Source organism: Puma concolor, chromosome A1 (genome assembly GCF_028749965.1).
Source record: "Puma concolor isolate L17-30 chromosome A1, mPumCon1.1.hap2, whole genome shotgun sequence".
NCBI lineage: Eukaryota > Metazoa > Chordata > Mammalia > Carnivora > Felidae > Puma > Puma concolor.
In genome coordinates this window covers 61,816,010-61,834,835 of record NC_141667.1, presented here as the reverse complement: position 1 = coordinate 61,834,835, position 18,826 = coordinate 61,816,010, and the positions used below count along the sequence as shown (strand labels likewise).

The following is an 18,826-nucleotide window of genomic DNA, read 5'->3' as shown; positions in this document are numbered from 1 at the left end:
CAGCAAAAGGTAGACAGATGAGAGAAACAGGAGAATGCATCTAAAAAATTCAAATTTATCTAAAACCCCTCCAAAACACAACAGCTGTATAAAATATGTATATTGTATATATATTTTTCATATTGGTTGATTTAAACTATATTTTTATTTTCTCAACTCATTTAACCTTAAACTCCCATTTATTTAAATATTCAGTATGAAACCAGAGAAACAAAAAACGTTTCTTCTCCTCTGGTGAAATAAGTGAGTTATTGTACAATATTTATTATTATATATATACTAAAAACTATACACATTTTTTCTCAAATTGTTTTACACTTTTAACATACTGGCAATAATAAAAGTACACTGCTATGTATTAATAATGCTGTTATTTTGACAAATAAAAACTAATATTTCTCATTTTGTATATTGCCTTATGTTGCATATTAGTTCTTCCACATAAAAATAAATACTTTAAAGCATTGATTACATCAAGAAGATAGCAATATTATGTTAACTCTGTATCCCTAAAGTTACCCCCCAGCAGGATCACAGTAAAATGTCACCTGACATGTAGTGCTATTGGATAAATAAAGTAGTATGCCCATTCTGGAAAGCAATTTGCAACATATATCAAGAATCTTGAAAATGTTTGTCATCTTCCCCCAACTTGTAGAAAGGGATTCTAAGAAAATAACCTAAACTGTGCATGCACACACAAAAGTTTTATAAGTGAAGGTACTTATTAAAGCATGATTTATAATAGGGAAAAGCTGAAAACATTAAGTAAATTATGGTATAGCATGTGGCAGAATCCTATACAGTCATTGAAGATTATGTTTATGGAGAGTTTTGTAAAAACATGGAAAATGCTATGTTAAGAGGTTAAGTGTGAAAGGCAAAATGGAATGGTACGTCATTTCAATCAAATGAAAAAAGGCATAGAAAAAAGTAATGGAACACAGCACAAACAAATGTGAACAGTGCTGTCTTATGAATGGTGGAATTAACAGGTGATTTTTTTTCATGTTTCTGTATTTTCAAGATTTTCTAAAATGCACATTATTCACTTTTATAACCAGAGAAAAACTTATGACGTAAGGAAAAATCAGACCTAAACAGATTACTGTTAATGCTCACTAAAGAAGCACTTATTAAAGAAGTGTTTGTGGGAGCTGTATATGTGGGTAAAAGGCCATTTCGAAAAGGTGAGTTTGACCAGACAGGCTCTATTGCCTTTTCAGTATTAAGGGAAAATGGGGGGGGGGGGGGGAGTGCAATTTTTAAAAATAATGCAGTCTTAAATTGAAATGGAGAATATAAGATGTGTAGACTCTAGAAGAATAGGAAAAAAAGAGCTATCACTGGCCGTAGCCCATTTTATGCACATGGCTACTTCTCAAAAATAGACATTTCCCCATTTCCAGTGCTTTCTTCTAAAAGGTTTCTATAAAATACATTTTGTCCTTATCAGTGAAAGCAATCCTGTTTAATTGTTTTTAGAGTGAAATTAATTTGGACTAAAATATAAAATTAGATCCCTCACATACTAATATTACTTTGAGTGGGCAAAAGCTATACCATCTCTTGAAACCCTAAGTCCTTTCATTAAGGGTCAACATTTTCCTTTTGCCAAGAGTTATGTTTTAAATTTACCATGAGGATACCCAGCTGACGAGGCAAATCTCTTACTATACGGAAAAATGAAAGAGCCTAAGAATAGCTCAAGGAAAACCAAGTGGTCAACTTTTCTTTCTCCTCTCTTCTGCCTCACATCTCCCCGGCCCCAACACACATTCATGCCATTCCCAAGATTAGGTTATGCCATGCTGAGGGGTTTAGGGAAGATCAGTCAATACTGACTCCCACATTTAGTCCTTTCCAATTGTAACAACTTATTTTAAAGGGGTATCTCTATCATTTTTTTCCTGATTATAAAAGAAATCCAGGATTTTTGTATAATATTTAGTGGTACATAATTGCATACAATCACAAGGGAAGTTGCCAAGAATGGCAACTGCTGAAAAATAAACTATCTTAATGTAACATGTCCTTCCATGCCTCTGTCTCTGCACATACATATATGGGCAAAAATTTTTTTCTTTCATACAAATGAGATCATGCTATGTATAATGCCAGTTTGTACCTTGATTTTTCTGCTTAATGATGTATTTTAGACATCTTTCATGTCAGTATTATAGATCTACCTCATTTCTTTTTAAGAACTCCTTAATATTTCAATGTATGTAAATGTCATCATTTATTTAATCATTCCTCTACTGAGAGAAATTTAGGTTTGTCTACTCTTTTTCACTATTAAAAACAAAGCATATAGTAGCAATGTGAAATGAATTATCAGTATTCTCTATAACTAGGAGAGGTAGAAAAGATAAAAGTTTGTTCTTGGGGCATATAAAATACCATTCCTAAAAAAGCTTTCCCAGGTTGGCTTATATACAGAAGTTGACCACATAGTTTACTGTTCATCCAGAACATATTTTTTTATAGAGTTGATTTATTTATTTTGAGGGAGAGAGAGTGTGCACAAGCAGGGAAGGGGCAGAGAGAAAGAGAGAGAGAGAGAATCCCAAGCAGATTCTGCACTGTCAATGCAGAGCCTGATGCAGGGCTCAAACTCACAAACAGAACTCACAAACCATGAGATCATGGCCTGGGCTGAAACCAAGAATCAGGTGCTTAACTGACTGAGCCACCCAAGCGCCCCCACCCAGAACACTTTTGAGAGTATTAATGCATACTCTGGGCTAGTCTTAACACCAGCTAATAGTGTGGAGCAAGGTCCACACCTGCTATTACAAAAGAAGGTTGGGGGAGCCACTATGGGACAAGCAAGGTGAAAGGGACTTTTGTGTAGGAGGGCTGGTTGATAAGGGTATCAGACCCTGAATGGTGTGAAGAGAGTGACTATGCATGAGGGTACTCTGGTCCTTGTTAGGGTGTCAGAGACTGAGCAGGGGAGGAAGGTGTCCATGCGGAGTTTTATTGTAGAGTTGTAGAGTTTTGGAGCCCAACTGGTATGAAGAGGGTATCCATACATTGCAGGGTTGGAGAACTTTAGAGTTTAACAGATCTAAGACAAGCATCCATGCAGGGGTCGGGGAGAGGCTAGCTAGGTGTGGGGAGTCAGAGCCTAAGCAGGTGAGGAGGGTTTTCTTGTAGAGTGGTGCCCTGATAGCATGTGTCAGAGCCCAAATAGGGGAAAAAGATATCTACCCAGGGGAGGAGTGGGCAATGGAGTTGGGAAACTGGTTACATTAGGGAATTGATAAATAAATATATTAAGAATAGTGGGGGCACCAGGGTGCCTCAGTCTGTTAAGCATCTGACTCTTGATTTAGGCTCAAGTCCTGACCTCAGAGTCCTGATATCAAGCCCTGCATTGGAGCCTGGCATTTTCTCTCTCTGTCTCTGTCTCTCTCTTTCTCTCCCTCTGCCCCTTAACCCCAATCCTCATGTGCGCATGAACATGCTCTCTCTCTCAAATAAATAAATAAAAATAAAACAAAAAAGAATAGTGGAAGCCAAATTTCTCGCTGTGGAAAAGAGAGTTGCAAATACGGAAAGGGGGATAACTAGATTGAGCCCTGTGGTGTTGGATTGGAACTATCAGTGACAATCCATGGTTTTCAATATATAGAGATAAATCTAGAAATAAATTTAGATGTGTGTGTGTGTGTGTGTGTCCCACATATATCCCTACTGAGAATACCTGAGATCAGTAACACTCGAATAGCAATGGGCACACAATAACATCCAACAGTATTTGGCTTCTAAGTACTATTTTCCACTTACAGGAACCAGGGCTCCTTGGAGAAATGGCTGATTCCATATTAAGGCATGTAAGTACAAGATAAATCTGGAACATTTTGTGGTGCCAGAAAGTAAGGAAATCCTCAAAGAATGAAGGGGGCACGTCAAAAGGACACAGAGCCAACTTAAAGGGGCTTCCATTTGCCAAATATAGAACAATTCAGGCATCAGAAATAAATGATAATAGTAATAGATTATAGCTCATTGAATAAAATAAGAAAACTTTAATAATATACTAATATTAGTCCATATTAATATAAGCAAATAAATGAATAAATTGAAAGTTTACATAATCTCATGGTATTTCCTCACAAAACACTAATTAATTACAAAGTAAAAAAGAGTAACTTTTCAGCCCAGAAGTCTTTCATCCACCACCTTTAATTGAGTGATTAATGTGGATATCACTAGTAATGAGATAAATCTAAATCATGTGCCATTTGACAGAATGTAATAGGACGAACACAATACCATCTTTGTAATAGTTTTGCAGACGGTGCATACCCTGAGTCTAATTGTGAGGAAACATTAGACAAACTCAAATTTAGAGCCATTCTCTAAAATAAGTGGCCTGTAATCGCCACAAGTGCCACTGTGATGAAAGTCAGATCTTTCAACTCCCTGGTTAAATTTATTACTAATTTATTGTGTCTGATGCTACTATAAAGGGGATTATTTTCTTAACTTTTTTTCTGATAATCTGTTGTTAGTGTATAGGAATAGAACTGATCTTTGTATATTAATTTTGAATCCTGAAACTTTACTGAATTCATTTATTAGTTCGAATAGTTTTTTGGTGGAGTGTTTAGGGTTTTCTATATATAATATCATGTCATCTGCAAATAGAGAGTATTACTTCTTCCTTTCTGATTTGGATGCCTTTTATTTCTCTTTCTTGCCTAATTGCTCTGGCTAGGACTTCCTGTACCATGTGGAAGAAAAGTGATGAAAATGGCCATCCTTATTCCTGAAGCTTTCAGCTTTTCACCATTGAGTATGATGTTAGCTGTAGGCTTGTCATATATGGCCTTTGTTATGTTGAGGTACATTCTCTCTATCCCTAGTTTATGGGATTTTCTATAATGAAAGGATGCTAAATTTTGTCAAATGCTTTACCTGCATCTACTGAGGTGATCATGTAATTTCTATCATTCATTTTGTTAATATGGTATATTCTATTTATGGATTTGCATATATTGAACCATCCTTGCATTCCTGGAATAAATCCCACTTGCTCATGTTTGATTCTTGTAATGTGTTGTTGAATTCAGATTGCTGATATTTTGTTAAGGAGTTTTGCATCTATGTTCATTAGAGATACTGGCCTGTAATTTTCCTTTCTTGTGGCATGTTTGTCTGGCTATAGCATCAGGGTAATGCTGATCTCATAAAAGGACTTTGAAAGTGTTCCTTCCTCTTTTAGTTTTTGGAAGAGTCTGAGATGGATTGGCATTAATTCTTCTTTAAATGTTTATTATATTTCACCAGTGAAGTGATCTGGTCCTGGGCTTTTCTTTGTTGGGGCATTTTTGGTTACTGATTCAATCTCCTTACTAGTGAATAGTCTGTTCAGATTTTCTATGTCTTCATGATTCATTCTTGGAAGGTTGTATGTTTCTAGGAATTTAGCCTTTAATCTTTAAAGATTATCTAACTTATTGACATACAGTTATTCACAGTAGTTTCTTATGATCCTTTTTATTTCTATGCTATCAGTTGAAAGGTCTTCTCTTTTATTTCTGATTTTAATTATTTGGTCTTCTCTCTCTCTCTCTCTCTCTTTCTTTCTTAGCTAGTCTAGCTAAAGATTTGTTAATTTTGCTTATCTTTTCAAAAAAACTACCTCTCAGTTTCATTGATATTTTCTATTGTTTTTTTAGTCTCTATTTCTTGTCTTTATTATTTCCTTCTTTATACTAACTTTGGGCATAGTTTGTTCTTTTTTTTAGTTCCTTGAAGTGTAAAATTAGTTTGTTTATTGAGATATTTCTTTTTTCCATAATGTAGGCATTTATTGCTATAAACTTCCATCTTAGAACTCCTTTTGCTACCTGTAAATTTGGGTATGTTGTGTTTCCATTTTCATTTGTCTCAAGATGTTTTTAAATTATTTTTTCATTTCCTCTTTGACCCATTGGTTGTTCAGGAGTGTGTTATTTAATCTCCATGTATTTGTGAAATTTCCAGTTTTCTTCTTATAATTAATTTCCACTTTCATAGCATTGTGGTCAGAAAAGATGCCTGATATGATTTCAGTCTTCTCAAATTTATTAAGATGTGTTTTGTGACCTAATGTATAGTATATCCTGGAGAATGTTCCATACTTGCTTAAGAAGAATGTGTATTCTGCTGCTGTTGGATGGAATGTTCTGTATGTGTTGGTTAGGTCCATCCAGTCTAACGTGTAGTTTAAGTCCAATATTTCCTTGTTGATTTTCTGTCTGGATGATCTATTCATTATTGAAAGTGGGGTATCCAAGTCCCCTACTATTATTGTATTGCTGCCTTTTTCTTCCAGAATAATTCTTTACAAATTCCAGTCTACAAACATAGAATGAATGCTAGAATTAGAACATCACCATTGTGTAACCCCTAACAAAGAATTGATTCAGGCACTAATCTTCAGTTGGTTGAGATTATTAGTTGAAAGATGATGGAGAGCTTTATCACAGTGGGATCAGGCTTTTGCCTCCTGAAACAATTGACCAGTATTAGCCTTATTGACTATAGGGTGACCAGACCTGGTGTGCCTTCTACTGTGATGTGAGAGGCTGTCCACAGCACCCCTCTGGAGGGCTCTTGCCCAAAATGCCGAACCTGAATCTAAATAAGTCTCCAGAGAAAACATCCTCTTATATGAAATACAGAAGAACAGAAAAAAGTTAAGTGTCCACCCCCACTCCCAGGGAAGCCCATAGACAAATCCATACACGTAGTATTTTATATAAACAAATCACCTGGTTTCTGCAATAAGCCAATGACATAAAAAATAAGGATGGGTGAGAGTACTTTTCTAGATTAGAGAGATTTGAGAGACCAAATAACCAACTGTAATGTGTAGACTGTGTTTGGAGCCTCATTTTTATTTTTATTTATTTAATTTTTTGGAACCTAATTTTTAGCAACTAATTATAAAAGGACATTTTTGAAGACATTTGGGGAAATGTGGCTATGGACTGGATGGTAGATGATACCAAAGAAATATCATTAACTTTTTTAGGTATGATAAAGGCACTGTGATTATGTATGAAAGTGTCATATATTCTATAGATTCATACTGGGGTGAAATGACACGAAAGCTGGGATAGCTTTTAGATATTTCAGCAAAGAAAAAAGAAAAATAAAAAAGAGATGGACAAGTCAATGTGGTGAAATGTTGGTAATTATTGAATCTGGGTAATGTGTATATACAGCTTTATTATACTATTCTCCCTACTTTTGATGATGCTAGAAAATTCTTACAATAAAAATCAATAACCCTTCAATGACTTCATGGCTTATTGTGAGAAACCTCAACACTGTACTCTGAATTTAGGGTCCTTTTATCTAGCCCAATCCTTCTCTTCCAGATTTACCTATTACTACTCCCGCTCACTCCCTCTGCACTGTTATAGTGAGTGATTTGCATAACATGATTGTCCCCCCTGCTTTGCATACAGTGTTTCTTCCACTTAAATGCTCTCTCCACCCATTATTCTGAGAAGAATGCCCTAGAGGTATGGTTTAAAAAACTGATAACTACTATTTATTGACTGCCTACTCTGGGCATGGCAATGCACTAGGTGATTGACATGCATTCATTATTAAACAGTCCTGAGATGTTCCTGAGAAGGTGAGACAACAGGGTCAAAGAGGTGAAGTAATTTGCTCACAGTCTTTTTCATTCTGAAATGTATTATGCTATTTATTTATTTATTTGCTTGTTTAACTATATCAGTGGCTGTCAAACTTTAGGGTAAATTGGGGTCATCTTGAACAATTGTTTTAAAAGGCAGATTTGTGAGGCACACTGCTTATATCCTGGATCCTTTTTGGTTACAGTTGGGTCCTCCAGTTGGTCATTTCACCAGGGTGTCAAGATGATCCTGTGACTGTGATCTCTGAGCCACACTTTGAGAAACACTACATTACCCCTTGCATCGTTTTTCTCTAACACCATGTGCAGACTTCTAAGTCATATTGATGAGATTATACATATGAAATGATTTTGTAAATCTAATACCTTGAATACGCAAATTTTTATGTTACCTAACATAACAGTGGAAACATTTTAATATTTCAAACTTAAATTATAAAATGTGATCTGGAAGAAAGAATTCATTAGCACTGTCAACAAATATATTGACTGTGTGGACTGTGCAAATAACTCCCATACCTGCACTGAAATATGCCTATCACCATCAGGAAGGAACAGTTGTCTCCCTTTTTCTTCCACTATCAATATGGTATTGGATAGGCTGAAACTTTTCAACCAAAAGTGTCATTATTTTGAGTGAAGTTCTCTGTATTTTGAGGAGGCGAAGCAAAAACAGAAGCCATAAGAAAAAAATTAAGTGAGAAATTTGTGTCAAAAAATGGCTCCGGTGTGTAAAGAAATTTTTTTTTTTGTAAATAATTTGTGCATGTATAAATTCAATTGGCACTAATAATTGAGGGCTTTTTTTTCCTACTCAAATAGTCAGGAGACTTTTACCCAAAATTGCCACAAAATATGCATAGTATTTAAGCAGCATGAAAGGGGAATCCTAGTGACAAAGAAACCTTGCATTATAAACTTATTCAGAGGTGTCTGTCACCTAATTGAATATATGGATTATTTAGGATGGGAAAACATTTTGTTAGAAATTCTAAGAGACTTAGTAAGAATAAAGCTGTGAAGATGCTGTACTAAGTTGGGGGAGAATGCTGAGGTGAAAAAAAAAGGAACCACGTATGTGATAAGGGGCTTGCATCTAGAATATATAAAGAACTATTATGATTCAGTAAGAAAAAGACAAATGACTCAGCTAACAATGGACAAAAGATCTGAGTTGACATTCCCAGGAAGAAGATATACAGATGGCCAGTAAGCACATGAAAAGAGACTCAACATCATGAACCATTAGGAAAGGCAAATGAAAAGCATACTGAGACACCATGTCACACACGCTAGGAAAACTATAATTTAAAAAAAAGAAACAGAGCAAAAGATATAATAACAGACGTTGGCAATAGTGTAGAGAACTGGAACCATAATACACTGCTGGTGGAGATGTAAAATGGCGCAGATGTGTTGGAAAGTTTAGCAAATGGTTAAACAGAGAGTTACTACATAATACAGCAGTTCTACCTGTTGGCATATACCCAAGAGAAATGAAAACCTGTCTGCACAAAAACTTGTACATACATGTTCATGGTAACATCATTCCTAAAAACCAAAAAGTGGAAACAACCCAAATATCCATCAACTGAAGAATGATAAATAAAACATGGCATACACACACAATGGAATATTATTCCAATAAAAAAGAATAATAAGGAACATACTGGCACATTTTACAGCACGCATGAACTTTGAAAACCTCATGTTAACGGAAGAAGTCAGTCACAATTGACCACATAATGTATGATTCCACTTATATGAAACATTCAGTATAGGAAAGTCTATAGAGACAGAAAGTAGATTAGTGATTGTCTAGGGCTGGACAACATGGGAGGATTGGAGGGTGATGACTAAGGAGAGTGAGGTTTCTTGTTTAGACTAATGAAAATATAAAATTGATTGTGGTGAATAAAATTGATTGTGGCCATGAATTGTTGCACAGTTCTGTGAATATATTAAAAACCATTACATTGTATACTTTAAGTGGGTGAATTGTATGGTATGTGAAATAGATCTCAACAAAACTGTTAACCAAAAAATGGACCGGATCAAAAAATATAAAAGCTGTTCCTTGTGACATAAAATAAGGGATAATAATAATAGTCCTTACTCTAGGATCTGATTTTCTCTTGCGGATGGGAGAAAAGGAAACATCTTTGAACGTATGTGTACCAAGCTATGTTCAATTCTTATTTAATACTACCAAGTGGCAAGGTAGGCATTTTCTTATTTCACAGGTAACTTTAATGAAGTTAAGCACCTTACCCAAGGTCAGTCACATCATTAAGTGGCAGAGCCAAGATTTAAATAAGGTGTGTCTGTCTATGAAGTGAATATTTTCCCCATTACATTTCTGATAATGTTTTCCCATACATCTCATTTTTCCCAATACACCATAACTAGCTTTATAATTTTATTTCAATAATGGAGCTAAATCTAAAACAGACCCTTTTCCTAGAAATGAAATAGCAACTAAGAATATGGTAAATTCTATTTCAGTGTTATTTTTGTTTAAAAAAAAAAATTAATAAAAAATATCCTAAACTCCTACAAGTTGCTACAGAGGACACTTTTACCTGTTAGAGGATAAAATTCAAACTATATGCATATACACATATTTAATTAATATTTAATTATGTTTACTAAAAGTTCTTTCTGAGAAACAACAGCAGTATCATTGTTGCATAGCTCAGTTTTATCTTAAGTGATACAACATCTCAGAAATTGACTTTGTTATGGCCCAGAGTAAAAAATAAATAAATAAATAAAGCCACCTTTAAATCTAGCTATAAGAATTTTCTTCCCCATTTATTTAACTCTTTGTTGCGGCCTACATAGCAATTGGTATCAGCTGATATTGTACAATTATTTAATTGTTGATATGGCCCTATAAAGGCAGATAGCATTTATAAAGTTTATATTCCATAGCTTCTATTTCTTAATATTAAGTATTTTTTCATTAGTAGTAATCTCAGGAAATCAGAGTGGGCCATCAGTCAACTTAACATTAAAGTAATTTTTCTTTTTTGTCCCAAGAAAGCAGGAATGCCAATGCCAAGGGCACCAAATAAAAAAGCTAGCAATCACATAAATCCCCCTTTTCTAGGGCAAAGCTACTCTGTGTGGCCCTTGGAAGTATTAAGTTGTGAACATCCAATCAAAAATAAATGGGATAAGAAATAAAACAAAAAGTGGACTGGTGTTAAATTGTTGCTTCTCAACATTAGGGAGTACGTTTTATATCAAGAAACTCATAAAGAATGGATGGTTTAGCTTAGGTCTCCTAACCACCAAATTTTTTTGTCCTATCTTGTGTTAAAAGCTCCTAATATTTGGCAATACTTTTCTTTTTTGTTTTTCCTCTTTGGGGAGTACTTTTTGATTGCTGACAACAGTAACCTTCTCTTGGACTTAAATGAATCAAACCCATTTAGTTTTAACTCTGAATTGCCCACAAATCAATTACTTTATGCTTGACTACAGAAAACTCTGGTATGACTTCATTGTTCACCTAATGTCACATATTAATCGGCAAAGCTGGCACTTTAATTTTCTTGTGTTTTACAAACTTAATATACTCACAATAACCTGTGCTAATATAACTGATGATAAATCTACCTGTCTTCTCTGCAAAAGGTCTCACAGACTTCTGTAGCCCTAGCATGATCAACGTTCAAACTCAATCTATCATATTACCTGCCAAAACCCCAAAGAAAATCATACCCAATGGACTGTTAAACCACATTAGGTTTGTATTATTTAGCATAAGAACATTGTGTCAGAGTTATGTGAAATGCAGCCTTGAAAACATTTTAAAGGATTTTAGCCTGTTGCTGATGTGTATACATCACTATGTTAAAATAACTGCAAATTGTTTCTTATGAATGTAGAAAAATCATAATTATGTTGGCAAATTGGTCATTTTGCAAAGCACATGAATTCAAACCATCATAGGAATGTATTAACATAAATTAACAGAAAAATGGTTAAATATGTTTTTGTAAATGCAGTGAATTTTTAGAGGCTTGTTACAAGATTCTGAAAGAATTCTCCTCTCTGAATTCATTTTCTTACACTTTAACTTAAATGTTTAGTTATTTTTGAGAGAGAGAGGGAGAGTGTGAGCAGGGGAGGGGCAGAGAGAGAGGGAGACAGAATATCCAAAGTAGGCTCTGTGATGACAGCAGAGAGCATGATGTGGGGCTCAAACTCACAAACCATGAGATCAGGACCTAAGCCAAAGTCAGACGTTTAACCGACTAAACCACCCAGGTGCCCCACCTTATACTTTAACTTCAAGTAGCATTATTATCCATGTAGAAATTAGAAATTAGAGTATGGAGGGGGTAGCCAAATAAAAAATGGTAGGATTTTGTATTCCCAAATTGTTGACATCACCAGCTCTTTTATACTTACCTTCTCAGCTCTAGGAACTCACAAATTTCACTGAGAAGTTGTGACTCAATGATACAAATGATTTTGAAGATTTCTGACACTAGTTTTGGTGGCCCTAAAAGTGATTCTAGAAAAGCTACTCTCATTTAAAAATTAAAAACAAAAATAAAAGCAAAAAAAACCCCAGAAGATGGACAATGGAAAGCTTAGTCTTAGAATACTCATTAGTGATAAATATAATGATATCAGGATCACTAGACTTCACCTGTCACCATCTTTCTATCATTCTGGAGAAAATGACTGTTGTCCCTCATCTACAACAGAATATATTCACAATAATAGGTTATTACTGATTGGAGAGATTATTTTGAACACACGGGATCTTAGGCAAAAATGTCTTTGCTAAACTATGTAATTCTCCAGGGTTTTGACTTTCAGAACATCCAGTACTGCAATGCTCTGCGAACTGTGTATCTGTATTTGCAATTCTAATAGTGTATTAGAATGGGTTGACATTATTAGAGTGGGGACATTGCTGGTGAAGCCTTATTTCATTCTGGGAATCTGCTTCTTGAGATCTTATATTTTTACTTGTTAGAAACAAATGTAGTAGGGTAAATTGCACCTATGGACATTTGAAAACTAAGTGGAATGATCATATTCTGAAACACATGTGTTTAGAATGTGAGCATGTGATAACACACAGTAGGTTCTAGATACGGATATAACTGTTGAACTTGCCCTGTTCTATTAATGGCTATCTCCAGATACTATATTTTGAAGTGTTTAAAGAGCAATATAGAACTCTAGAGAGCATGCATTAAGGCATTTGAAAATCTATAAGAAATTAGAATGACTCATTTTTGAAGAATGAATTACATTAATATGGGGCTGTAAAACTATCTCTGTGAAAGTTGCTTTATTTTTCTTCATCTTCGCCAATGAGTATAGTAGTTTTATGTTTACATTGGCTTCTTTATCCTGTCAAGAAAAATGCAGCCTTATAAGAACTTTATTTTATCTTGTTATAGCTCTTAAGTGCCCCCAAATAAATGCAAATGACATAGGAAGTCTTTTCTACTTACTTATTAAGTAATGTAGATTTACAATCTATTTCATGTGGTTCTTTCAAATGATTTAAGTTTTGACTCTCACACCAAAATGAAATTTCATCCAATTGGTTATGTGCCATATCCACACTTTTAAAAAGGTATTAGTTCCCATACAGATATAATTCATATTTATCAATGTATTGCTTCTTATTATTTTTAATTCCATCTAGATATCACTAAATTAAAATGTAGTTGATTTTACATGATAACTGTAGAAGAGATAAAGAGAATTCTGTTAATGTTATGAAATGTAAAAAACATTTACTCAATAACGTTTCCTATTATTCAATAAAATCAGAGTTGAGCCCTAGTACAGTTAATTTTTTTTTCTTGTATAATTTTATCTATGGAGCACTAAATCAAGTGCTAGACAACAAATTCCTTATACCTGAATATTTTAGGACTGCTGGAGATCAGATAACCTGGAAATTAAGTCAGATTGTAACCACAAAAAAATATCAGGCTCTTTCATCATTTCAGCACACACAGTCAATGTTAGAAATAGATAACATACAGAGAGACATATATTCTTTATTCTTTTTTTAAAAAAAAGTTTATTGTTGAGAGACAGAGAGCACAAGTGGGGGAGGGCAGAGAGAGTGAGGAGACAGAAGATCCAAAGGGGACTCTATGCTGACAGCAGAAAGCCAACTCATGAACCATGAAATAATGACCTGAGCCAAAGTTGGATGTTTAAATGACTGAGCCACCCAGGTGCTCCCCTATATTTTTATTCTTTAAAATTTCAAGGGAATGGGGGGGGGTGCCTGGGTGGCTCAGTCGGTTAAGTGTCTGACTCTTGATTTCCTCTCAGGTCATGATCTCGTGGTTTGTGGGATCCAGCCTTGCATCAGACTCCATGCTGACAGCTAGGAGCCTACTTGGGATTCTCTCTTTCTCTCTCTCTCTCTCTCTCTGTCCCACCCTCACTCGCATGTGCACACACTCTCTCTCTCTCAAAATAAATAAATAAACTTAAAAATCAAGTGAATGGTATAGGGATTCTGTATTACCTGATTCATGAGATCTTTTGTGCTTCCTGCTAATATTGGTGCTCTTCTGAGAGGTTAGCGACCTGAACTGGCAGACATTTTTATAGGTCTTTCCTTCAGGCCCATAGACACTTTCTTGGTTCACATAGATGCCTCATGGCTCAGGGGGTTTACCATCCATCAGCTCCTCTGCATCCAGGACACATATCAGGTGGTGCCCACACTGACCACAGAAGTGACTTTTCTGTCCACGTCACAGAGCTTACCTTCCACATTCCCACATCCTAAGCAGTGGCCATATTGATCCGACACAGTCCCAGACAGGCAGTTTGCAGGCTGGAAGCAGAGTTTTAAATCACATTTTCCTTTGTCATCTCTTCCCCTGAATAATCTCAGCCAGCCCCCATGATGCAAACTGGGGGACTACAAACCATGTTGCAGGGCTGCAAAGATCACTACACTTACCAGAGGCTTCATTCATTCAAAGGCAGTGAACATGAGCCTTGAATATCTGGTTTTGAGCCAAGAATAAAACCAAAGTTACTCATTTCTTCCTTTTATTCTTTTACTCTTTTCCTCCAAAATAGCAACAAAAACAAATCACAAATCTGCCACAAATGATTTCAAGCCAATATTGACATCACATTCCAAGTCTACAGAAGATATACAGGATATTTTAAAATCCACAAATCCTCTTCTGGGCTGCAATTTTATAGGGACAGCTTTTGAGTTTAAAACAAACTATGCTCTTGGCAATAAAAGTATACTTTTTGCCTCCTGTTAGTTCAGGAAGCCAAATCTCAAGGCAATTATTGTATGAGAATAAAATTGTTTTATATCACCTAATAGTGAAGCCCAAGAAATATTAATGAAGAAAACTTATGTAAAGTGTAAAGTTTATTTACTATCATGTATGATTTTTAAACATTTAGCGACTCTCCATTATTTCTTTTTTTTCCTCTTCTTCCTTCCTCTCTCCCTCTTTTTCTTCCTTCTGTTCTAGTCATAAAAGTTAGACTAACAAGGAGGCGCCTGGGCGGCTCAGTCTGTTAAGGGTCCGACTCTTGGTTTCAGCTCAGGTCAGGATCTCACATTTCATGAGCTCGAGCCCTGTGTTGGGCTCTGCACTGGCAGCATGGATCCTGCTTGGGATTCTCTCTCTCCTTCTCTCTCTGCTCCAACTCTGCTCTCTCTCTCTCTCTCTCTCTCTCTCAAAATAAAAAACTTAAATAAAATAAAAAAAAGTTATACTAACATGTTCAGTACACCTAGGTTACTATTTTATGAAATAATAGAACATATCTATGGTGCAACCTAATTGTCCTCTGTTTATTTGAGAGTCAAGTGAGGTTTTAGGCCATTATTTAATACGCTGTGATTCTAAAATCACTGCTAAACAAGAATAAAGCATTGGACTTCTGGTTAAACATGGTAAATGAGTTCTTATGTATATTTCTGTCCCCTCCTCACATCTCGCTAAAATGGTAGTGAGGAGTTTGTTTTTTTTTTTTTAAAGGTTTTTTTTTTTTTTAATGCTTTTATTTATTTTTATTTTTATTTTTATTTTTTTTTTTAATTTTTTTTTTTTTCAACGTTTTTTATTTATTTTTTGGGACAGAGAGAGACAGAGCATGAACGGGGGAGGGGCAGAGAGAGAGGGAGACACAGAATCGGAAACAGGCTCCAGGCTCCGAGCCATCAGCCCAGAGCCTGACGTGGGGCTCAAACTCACGGACCGCGAGATCGTGACCTGGCTGAAGTCGGACGCCTAACCGACTGCGCCACCCAGGCGCCCCGGTAGTGAGGAGTTTGAACAACACACATTAATGAAGACAAAGAACAGGAGAGAGTATCATAGCAAATGGGGAAATCAACACAATGTTGGAAACTGGAAGCAAATAAGTAGGCAGTTACTGATTTAGCACGGCAGAGAGAGTAGCAACCTAGACACCTGCAGTAGGAGCAGGAGAAGCTGACAGGAAGCCAGCCACATCACACTGCAGAACCCCACAATGTCAAGATATGACAGCAACAGGAACCTCTGGAGACAAAGTTGTGGAGTGGGGCTGAAAACAGGTTTTGAAAGTTAGCGTATAGAACAGTAAGATCCATTCTCTGGTAGCTGGTTGAAAAACAGCAACAACTTGGAGTTCAATTTCTTGCAAGGTTTGCTCAGCTGTGGCCAAGGGTAAAGGGCTGGACTAGGAGATTTAGTGAAGTCAGCTTACTGACCTGCTAGACTACATGCCCATTTTCTCTCTGGGCCCCAGGGATGCTGGCAGCCAGGTTTATATCTTCCAAGAAAGAAATTGATGTCCTTGGGAAATATAGTCACTTTGGATAACAGTGAACAAGCTGACCCACCACCTCATCACCCTTTTATCACTCTCTTAAAAGTTCACTAGTTGGATGCTGTGTCCATGAAGAGCTTCCTGTGTTATATTTAAGAGTACCTCAGAGTGATACAGGCAAGAGGAGAGCCTCTAATATGAAAGATGAGAGACAAATAAGCACGTAGAAGAAATCTACTTGAAGAAATAGGAGGATCAGGGAGAAGAAAACTTAAAAAAAATAACTATAATTTGACAAATCAAAACCACAATGAGATACCACCTCACACCTGTCAGAATGGCTAAAAACAACACAAGAAAAAACAAGTATCAATGAGGATGGGGAGGAAGGGGAACCTTCTTGCACACTGTTGGTGGGAATGCAAACTGGTGCATTCCACTCTGGAAAACAGTATGGAGGTTCTTCAAAAAGTTAAAAATAGAACTGCCTGGGGGTGCCTGGGTGGCTCAGTCAGCAAAGTGTGGGACTCTTGATTTCAGCTCAGGTCATGATCTCGTGGTTCATGAGATCAAGCTCTATGTCGAGCTCTGCACTGACAGCATGGAGGGATTGGGATTCTCTCTCTCTCTCTCTCTCTCTCTCTCCCTCCCTCCCTCCCTCCCTCCCCCACTTGGTCAGTCTCTCTGTCTCTTAAAATAAATAAATAAGCATTCAAAAAAAGAAAAAAAAAAAAGAACTACCCTATGATCCAGCAATGCACTACCAGGTATTTATCCAAAGGATACAAAAATACAGGTTTGAAGGGGTACATGTACCCCGATATTTATAGCAGCATTGTCAACAATAGCCAAAGTATGGAAAGAGCCCAAATTTCCATCAACTGATGAATGGATAAAGAAGATGTGATGTGATGTGTGTGTGTGTGTGTGTGTGTGTGTGTGTGTGTATGTGTGATGGATGGATATATATATATATATATATATATATATATATATATATATATATGTATATATATGATGGAATATTGCTCAGCCATCAAAAGGAATGAAATCTTGCCATTTGCAATGACATGGATGGAGCAAGAGTGTATTATGCTAAGCAAAATAAGTCAGAGAAAGGCAAATGCCATATGATTTCACTCGTATGTGGAGTTTAAGAAACAAAACATGAACATATGGGAAATGGAAAAAAAAGAGAGGGAAACAAACCATAAGAGACTCTTAACTACAGAGAATAAACTGAGGGTTGATGGAGGGAGGTGGGTGGAGGATGGGCTAAATAGGTGATGGGTATTAAGGAGGGCACTTGTCCTGTTGAGCACCAGGTGTTATATGTAAGGGATGAATCACTAAATTCTACTTCTGAAAACAATATTACACTGTATGTTAACTAACTAGAATTTAAAAACAAATTTTGAAGGAAACAAACATACAACCAAAATTATAACTTTAAAAAACCTATAATTAATATCCATATCCTTAGAGAAAAGAAAATATTGCATTCCTGGAACAAGCACAGGATACCATAATAAAGAAACATTCAGAGAAGAGGAAATGACCTTGGAAGTGAAAAATAAAATACTGAATAAATAAACCATTAGTTGGAAGGAAAAGTTGAAGAAATCACCTGAAATCTACACTAAATAGGCAAAAAAGATAGGCAAGAAAAGAAGAAACAGAGGATCTTTTTTAGAAGTCAAACATCTAACTAGTAGGACTTCAGATACAGAGAACAGAGATACTATCAAAAGGAGGGGAATTATCAAAGAAACCACACAGGAAACATGAATGATGTGTATCTATAGGTGGAAAGAGCCAAATAAGAGCCCAACACAATGAATAAAGCAAACTTTGAGCATTCAGTGTGGACTGGTAGTTTAGGGCTGTAGGATGAGTGTTCGGGAAAAACAAAACAAAACATGCACACACTGGAAAACCATAAATCACTTGGTGCATTTGACCATACTGAGAGTTTTATGGTTCTGGTTCTGGCAAAGAGCGGGGGATGAATTAGTAACAGAAACAGAAAATACTAAAGAAGTGGAGTGGTGACACAATTATTAATTCCAAGAAAAACCGTCACATAAGAAAAGTTATCAAACAGTACTACTACTGTTGTTCAGCCGTGAATAACATTTCTATGTCCAAATCAATATAGGCGTTGACTATTGAGTTAAAAACAATTCTTACTCTATTAGGAGGAGAGAAAAGGGGAATTGTTGGGGGACATGGTGGTTGAGAGTTAAATTTTCATCATTCATAGTAGTAAGTCAATTATAACTCAGAAGTTGAAAAATTAAGAAATAGCAACTAATCATACTTTAAAAGAAATATAAAAGTAGGGGTGCATGGGTGGCTCAG

General features: G+C 35.9%; 1 long non-coding RNA gene across 1 annotated transcript in view; it reads left to right on the top strand.

Moving 5' to 3' along the window:
* The window catches only part of LOC147584187 (uncharacterized), a 68,199-nt gene that overhangs the window by 4,936 nt on the left and 44,437 nt on the right, over positions 1–18,826 (top strand). Inside the window, exon 2 of the long non-coding RNA XR_015253909.1 lies at positions 3,798–3,842. This is a non-coding gene — a long non-coding RNA (uncharacterized LOC147584187). The remainder of the gene's footprint in view (positions 1–3,797; positions 3,843–18,826) is intronic.